Source organism: Eriocheir sinensis, chromosome 52 (assembly GCF_024679095.1).
Source record: "Eriocheir sinensis breed Jianghai 21 chromosome 52, ASM2467909v1, whole genome shotgun sequence".
Classification (NCBI taxonomy): Eukaryota; Metazoa; Arthropoda; class Malacostraca; order Decapoda; family Varunidae; genus Eriocheir; species Eriocheir sinensis.
Window position 1 is genome coordinate 5151505 of NC_066560.1, and position 8514 is coordinate 5160018.

An 8514-nucleotide genomic window follows, 5' to 3' on the forward strand; every position below is an offset into this window, starting at 1 on the left:
CGGGACGCTATGTGCAGCAACTATGTTTATCTGTCCATCTATCTAAAGTCAAATAGCGAACCACATGCAAAATAATAATAACATAGATACGATAAATGACCAACTCCTGACTACTTAAATGACTGGTATAGAGTTAGACAGGAAATTATGTATAAGGTCACACGAGTAAACACAAAAATAATAAGTAAACTAGATAAAAATAATAAAACAAGAAGAAAAAATAAAAGAAAACAAGACATTAAATAAAACCCATAGAATACGTCGCCGGTGCGTGAAAAAATATTGGTAAAAATCTATCTATCTATCTATCTATCTATCTATCTATCTATCTAAAGTCGTAGGTCGGTAAATTTAGACACTTCCGCCTCTCACATCAACTACTTCCAAAGGCCAAAAAGGAGATTAATCGGGTTTTCATGCGTGTTCCTTAGGTTCATGGTAGAGAAGAAGGATCAGACTACCAGAGGGATCATAAAACCACCCCTATAAATGCCCAAAGACTCCTACGAAAGCCTGGTCAAATATGTGTGCTTGGGCGCCGAACTGTTTTAAGAGAGATCCACGTCGAGAAGTTAAACACCGAACCGTGAAAGATAAGATGCGGTGAATGACTGAATGCCCACTACCTAAACGCCTGATGGAGAATTAAAAGGAGAGATAGAAAACTGAATGAAATACCACAAACATAACAGAAAATATAATAGATAAATACAATAAAATAATGGGAGGAAACCTAAAATAAGAAGAATGCAACAAGAAATAAGAGAAGCAAGCAAGAAGAACAAGAACAGCGAGAATGAGAGAACACGACAAAAAAATATACAAAATTGAAATAGAAAAAAAATGAAAGAAGTGTAACAAGGTAAAATAGTGTGATGACAACGAGGAATAAGAGGAAGAGGAAGAACAAGAAGAACAAGAGAAAGAGAAAGAAAAAGACAAAAAAATATACAAAACTGAAATAGAAAAAAAACGAATGAAGCGTAACAAGGCAAAAGAATATGATGACAACGAGGAATAAGAGGAAGAGGAAGAACAAGAAGAACAACGAGAACGAGAGAAAAAGAAAAAATATACAAAACTGAAATAGAAAAAACGAAAGAAGTGTATCGAGGTATAGGGGTGTGATGTTGAGGTAAGGAAGTGTTTCGATGAGGTAAGGAGGTTCATTAATGAGCTGAAGGAGTGTGATAGTGAGGTAAAGAGGTTTGATAATGACCTGAAGGAGTGTGATAGTGAGGTAAAGAGGTTTGATAATGAGACGGAGTGTGATAGGTAAAGAGGTTTGATAATGAGCTGAAGGAGTATGATAGTGAAGTAAAGAGGTCCGATAATGAGCTGAAGTAGAGTAAAGAGGTTTGATAATGAGCTGAAGTAGAGTAAAGAGGTCCAATAATGAGCTGAAGTAGAGTAAAGAGGTTTGATAATGAGCTGAAGTAGAGTAAAGAGGTCCAATAATGAGCTGAAGGAGAGTAAAGAGGTTTGATAATGAGCTGAAGGAGAGTGATAGTGAGGTAAAGAGGTTCGATAATGAGATGAAGGAGTGAAAAGCTTGTCGAGCGAAAAAACAATAAGTGAATAGAGAGTTCGGGGCACCAAAAAATATAATAAAAGAGAGACGAAAAAAGAGGGGAAACATTGATAGAAGTTCCTGAAAAAAAATGGAAAAAAAGATAATTAAACCAAGTTACTAAATGAACCGGGCGCCTGCAAGCAAGGTCCGCAAGGGCGACCAGGCGTTACCCCGACCCCCGCGGCGACCCATTAAAAAGTTGGGCCAAAGTAAACAACAACGACAACAACAAGAACAACAACAACAAGAAAAATAACAACGACAACAACAACAAGAAGAACAACGACAACAACAAGAAGAACAACGACAACAACAAGAACAACAACGACAACAACTATATGCGCTAACTATAATACAACCACCATCACCACCACTACTACCACGCGCCGCCACCACCACCACCGCCTGCCTCCCTACTACTAACATTACCATCAACACTAAACCACCACCACCATCATCAAACAGTAACACTACCATTATTTCTACCACTACTACCATCATCACCACCACAACCATCACCATCAACACCAGAACCACTACCACCACCACCACCACCTTCTCGACCACCACCAACAACAACAACAACAGCAACAACAAAAAGAAAACCACAGTCACCACCATTACTACCACTACCACCATCACCACCACCAACACCCCCAAAAACAGTATCACCTACCACCACCACCACCACTACCACCATCGCCATCACCAACAACAACAACAGTATCACCACCAACACCACAACAGGCACAACCACCACCACCACCAACAACAACAACAACAACAACAACAACAACAACAACAACAACAACAGCATCAGCGCAGGCCAAGACGCATTCCTGCCAAGCACCGTCAGCGAGAAATTCTCCGGAAAGTTCTTAAAGGAAAAAAGTTGTTAAAGGGTAAAAAAAATCAGGTAAGCAGAGAGAGAGAGAGAGAGAGAGAGAGAGAGAGAGAGAGAGAGAGAGAGAGAGAGAGAGAGAGAGAGAGAGAGAGAGAGAGAGAGAGAGAGAGAGAGAGAGAGAGAGAGAGAGAGAGAGAGAGAGAGAGAGAGAGAGAGAGAGAGAGAGAGAGAGACGCAGGTATAATCATGGTCTTTATATGTCTGTCAGTCTGTCTGTCTGTCTATTCAAAACACGGAAGGACAAACCGTCGTATCAACACACACACACACACACACACACACACACACACACACACACACACACACACACACACGCACACACACATTTGCTTTCACGCACCCTAGGAGGTATTGAGGGAGAAAGGGAGGAAGGGAGGAAGGGAAGGAAAAAATGAAGGGAGGAAGAACAGAAGGAAGGAAGGAGGGAAGGGAAGGAAGGACGGAGGGAGGGATTTGCACCAGGAGGAAATGAACAAGAATGAGAGGAACCGAAGAAGGAAGAGACGAATATAAGGAGAAAGGAGAAAGAAGGAAAGGAAGGAAGAAGGGAAAGAAGGAGAGAAGTGGAAGGAGGGAGGGAAAAAGAAAGGAAAGAAAGGGAACGAAAGAAGGAAAGGAATGAAATAAGGAAGGAAAGGAGGAAGGAAGAAAGGAAGGAAGAATGATAATTAAGGAAACAGGGGAAAAAAAGCAGAGGAAAAAGGAAGAAAAGTTGAAAAGAAACAGAAAAAGGAGTAGAGAAAAATGAGAAACAAAAGCGAAAAATACGAGACAAAGACAGACAAACAGAGAGAGAGAGAGAGAGAGAGAGAGAGAGAGAGAGAGAGAGAGAGAGAGAGAGAGAGAGAGAGAGAGAGAGAGAGAGAGATAAAGGAGCAAGAAAAGAAACAATATATTTGGCAAAGGCATAAGCATTGTTGTGGAGGGAGGGAGAGAAAATAAAAGGAAGAATAGAAGGTGGAAGAAGGAGGGAAGGAGAGAAGGAGGGAAGGAAAGGAAGAAAGGTAGTGTGTCTCTGTAGTGAAGGGAGGAAGGGAGGGACAAAGGGAGGGAGAGAAAAGAGAAGAGGTTAGGGAATAAGTCAAGGGGGGAAGGAAAAGAGAGAAGGAGGAAAAAGTAAAAACAGAAAAGAAACAACAGGATGGAGGAAAGAGAGGAGAGGAAGGAGGGAGGGATAAAAATGACAGGAGAGGAAAAAAGGAATAGAGAGAAAGAGGGAAAAGAAAGGGTAGGGCGAAAGGAAAAAGAGAAAAATGAGGAGAAAGGGAGGAGAAAAAATGTGTATATCTCGAGGCGACCAAAGTTAGGAGGAGAAGAAGGAAGAAGAGGAAGAGGAGGAGGAGGAGAAGAAGGAAGAAGAAGAGGAGGAGGAGGAGAAAAAATCGACGTATACTTCCTTTGGGTGGCAAGATGACGTAAAAAGAAAGGGAAGGAGGAAAATATGCAGAAAGGGAAGGAGGAAGGAAGGAAGGGAGGTAACAAAAGAGGAAGGAGAGAGAGAGAGAGAGAGAGAGAGAGAGAGAGAGAGAGAGAGAGAGAGAGAGAGAGAGAGAGAGAGAGAGAGAGAGAGAGAGAGAGAGAGAGAGAGAGAGAGAAGGAGACAATAGAGGAAATTAAGACAGCGTTATCAGGACTAAGAAGGAAAAAAAGAAGGAGGAAAGCAAAAAAAAAAAGAAAGCGATAAAAGGAAAATATAAAAAATAAATGAGCAGGAAGCATAAAAAGGAGGGAAAGAAGGAAAGAAAAAAACAGGAAAATAATAAATCTAAAGGAGAAAAGGAAACTACTAATAAGAGAAAGAGAAAATATTATCCACCAAAATAATGATACAAAAAATAATTCGATATTACAAAAAAGGAATACAAATACACTTAGAAGAAACGGAGAGGTAATCTATGTACACACACACACACACACACACACACACACACACACACACACACACACACAGACAAAGAAAAATAACAAGATGCAACATTGACCATCTCTTCCTGCTCTTCTCTCCTCCTACTACTACTACTACTACTACTACTACTACTACAATTACTATTACTACTACTACTACTACTACTACTACTACTACTACTACTACTATCCTTTTCATACCATTTCCCCATTCTAACATTCTCTTTCCTTCCCTTTCCTTCCCTACCCTTCATTTCCCTCCCCATTCCTCCAATTCTCTTCCTCCCCTCCCCTCACCTCACATCACCTTCCCTCATCCTCCCTGCCCTCCCTATCCCTTCCCTTCCCTTCCCCTTCCCTCCTGATTGCCCATCCCCTCCAGCTGACTTCAATTCCTGATTCCTGGAGCTCTTGTTGGAATCGATTGTTTTTTAAAAGAGAGGAGGAGGAGGAGGAGACGGAAGAGGAGGAGGAGGAGGAGGAGGAGGAGGAGGAGGAGGAGGAGGAGGAGGAGGGATGTGTGTCCATTGTCCTATTAATCTTCCCGTCTTTGCTAGCGTTATTGTTTTAAGGAATAACTCATACCATTCTGTGTGTGTGTGTGTGTGTGTGTGTGTGTGTGTGTGTGTGTGTGTGTGTGTGTATGCGGATCTGGCTTACCTGAGCGTGTCAATGTATGTATGTATGTATGTATGTATGTATGAACGGATGTATGGAGATCCCAGGAGCAATAAAGCAGGAGAGAGAGAGAGAGAGAGAGAGAGAGAGAGAGAGAGAGAGAGAGAGAGAGAGAGAGAGAGAGAGAGAGAGAGAGAGAGAGAGAGAGAGAATAAATTCAAGTCAGCCAGAAGGATATAAATATATTGAAAGAAGTTTAGTTTTATCGAAATGGTTAGACTTTCCTCAATTCTTCAAGGAGGAGGAGGAGGAAAAGGAGGAGGAGGAGGAAGAGGAGGAGGAGGAGGAGGAGGAAGACGCCAATGAAGTGCAAATGGAGTAAGTGAGTAAAAGAGGAAAGAGGAAAAAATAGAAAAGTCAAAAATTCGGAGGGACCAAGAAAGAGGAGGAGGAAGAAGAAGAGGAAGAAGAGGAAAAGAGTGAGGAGAAGAAGGAAGGCAAGAAAGAAGAGAAAAAGGACGAAGACTGAAATAACGATAAGGCAGAAAAGAAAAACAAGAAAATCATCAAGAAAAACAGGGAAAAAGAAGTAAAAGAAAAAGAAAAAATAAAGAAATACAAAAACGAAAAAAAAGAAAAAAGAAAAGTGACAAAAAGACTGAAAAAGAAGAAAAAGAATATCATCAATAGGAACAAAGAATGAATAAATGAGAAACAGCAAATGGAAATAAAGATGAAAGACAAAGAAAACGTAAAGAAACGGAAAAGAAAACATGAAAACACTGAAACTTCGAAGACAGAAAAAAACAGATAAAAGAAAAAAAAAGGAGAAAGAAACAAGGGAAATCCAAGACACCAGAAACCTATATGGACGAGAGAAAAAACAACTCACAAAACTTCCCCCTCCTCCTCCTCCTCCTCCTCCTCTTCCTCCTCCTCCTCCTCCACCTTCTCCTCCTCCTCCTCCCTCTCCACGTTCAGTTCCTTTGTCAGAAATCTTCCTTAACTTTCCCAGAGGGTTGAGCCGCGCCGCTAAATTCCGCGAGTTAAACACCGACACGAACCTGACACGTATAAACAGCTCATCATTTTAGAGAGAGAGAGAGAGAGAGAGAGAGAGAGAGAGAGAGAGAGAGAGAGAGAGAGAGAGAGAGAGAGAGAGAGAGAGAGAGAGAGAGAGAGAGAGAGAGAGAGAGAGAGAGAGAGAGAGAGATTCAAATATATAAATTTACATAGAAAATCAGACCACACAGACCCCATGGTCCAGACAAAGTGGTCTGTCCTTAAAATTAAATGATTCTACATTAATCAGACGGCTCCAAAACTTTGCATTTCAACTCTAGTTAATATTAAGTTGAAGGAAGTGACGGTCGAGCCTGTTTTTTTAAAGGGGTCAATCGTGTTACACTGGACTACTGACGGTGGGAGCTTATTCCATTCTCGCACGACAACGTTCGTGAATAAAAATTTGGTGCAGTCTGAATTTACTTGTCTACATTTAAGTTTTGTGCCATTGTTTCTCGTTCGCAAAGTGTCATCGATCATGAACAATATTGATTTGTCCACATTCGTAAATCCATTAAGTATTTTAGAACATTCGATCAGTTTTCCTCGGAGGCGACGTTTCTCAAGAGAGAACATGTTAAGGGTAGAAAGCCTTTCTTCATAGGATTTGTTGCGCAAGGAAGAGATCATTTTTGTTGCCCGACGTTGAACACCTTCTAATTTAGCAATGTCCTTTGCATGGTGGGGAGACCAAAACTGTACCGCATATTCCAAGTGGGGTCTGACTAAATTATTGTAAAGCGGAAGTATTACATCTTTATCCTTGAATAAAAAGTTCCTTTTAATGAAGCCCAACATTCTGTTCGCTTCATTTGCTGCATCGATGCATTACTGTGAGAATTTGAGGTTTGACGCGATTTTGACACCCAGTTCCTTGACGCACTAAACGCTTTTGAGTTTGACGCCGCGCATTTCGTAACTGAAATTCTTATTTCTTGTTCCAACTTGAAGAACCTGGCACTTGTCTACGTTAAAGGGCATTTCCCATCTTTCAGACCAAGCTGAAATTTTGTGCAAATCCTCTTGGAGGCTTTGCCTGTCTTCGTCAGTGAGAACCGAATTACCAATCTTTGTATCGTCTGTAAATTCACTAATGCGATTATTGAGTCTAACATCCACATCGTTGATGTAAATAATGAGGAGCACTGGGCCAAGAACCGAGCCCTGAGGGACGCCACTAGTGACCGGCGCCCACTCTGAGTTAAATCCGTCAATCACTACTCTTTGTTGTCTGTTGCTCAACCAATTCGTGATCCATTGGTGTACTTGACCGTCAATACCTATTTGCTTTAATTTGTAAAGTAATTCATGATGTGAAACTCTATCAAACGGTTCTGGAAATCAAGACAGACTACGTCCAGTGATTTGGTTACGTCATAAACTGAGAAGAGGTCGTTATAAAAGGTCAATAGATTTGAGAGGCAGGATCTTTTGTTACGGAAGCCATGTTGTGAATCCCCAATTAATGAGTGGCTTTCAAGGTAATTCACAATTTTATCTAATTATGCTCCCGAGTAGCTTACCTACAACTGAAGTTAGACTAATGGCCCTGTAATTACCTGGTATTTTTTTGTCTCCATTCTTAAAAATCGGTGTTACGTTAGCCTTTTCCCAATCCGAAGGGACAATGCCTAGTCGCGAGGAGAGAGAGAGAGAGAGAGAGAGAGAGAGAGAGAGAGAGAGAGAGAGAGAGAGAGAGAGAGAGAGAGAGAGAGAGAGAGAGAGAGAGAGAGAGAGAGAGAGAGAGAGAGAGAGAGAGAGAGAGAGAGAGAGAGAGAGAGAGAGAGAGAAGAATCTCATGAATAGGTGGAGAAATAATTAGGTTAGAGCGAGAGAGAGAAAAGAAAGTAAGATATAAAAAATAGATAAAGAAAAAAGAAAGGTTAAACGGCTGTGTGTGCGTTTGTGCGTAGATGTGGGTAATGTATGCGCGCGTGGGTGGGTGTGTACATGTGCGTGTGTGTATGTGCGTTTCTGAGTATGACAAAGAAGAAAAAAAACGAAATATGCAGAAAAAACAAAAATAAGTTAACCCGTCTTCTTACCTACTGCTCAGCGTCGACAGGTATTCAGGTAAGGTGTTAGGCAGGTGGGCGGGCAGGTGGGCAGGCGGGGTGGGGATACAGTGTGAGAGTTGAGAGCGAGAGAGTTCGGCTGCTCCTTGCGACACAACCTCCCCCGACCACATCCAGATGCACACTGACCAACATACGAGAGACAGAGGGAGAGGGAGAAAGGGGGAGAGGGAGGGAGGGAGAGAGTGCCTAGTGGAGGTGCCTTTCTGTCTCTCTCTCTCTCTCTCTCTCTCTCTGTAATCTGACCGCGTACCATCATCAGTTCACCGAAATCACAACCACCACTACCACCGCCACCACCACCACCGCCACCACCACCACCACCACCACCACCGCCACCACCACCACCATCACCATTACCACCTGCATTATCT

At 41.9% G+C, this 8514-nt stretch overlaps 1 protein-coding gene across 3 annotated transcripts in view; it reads right to left on the reverse strand.

The window, feature by feature from the left end:
• The window catches only part of LOC126982937 (ras-related protein Rap-1b-like), a 194739-nt gene extending 186486 nt beyond the window's left edge, over positions 1-8253 (reverse strand). For all 3 annotated transcript variants that reach the window (XM_050835215.1, XM_050835212.1, XM_050835214.1), the window contains exon 1: positions 8111-8253. The gene's annotated coding sequence lies outside the window, so the exon portion shown is untranslated. The remainder of the gene's footprint in view (positions 1-8110) is intronic.
• Positions 8254-8514: the final 261 nt, after the last annotated feature.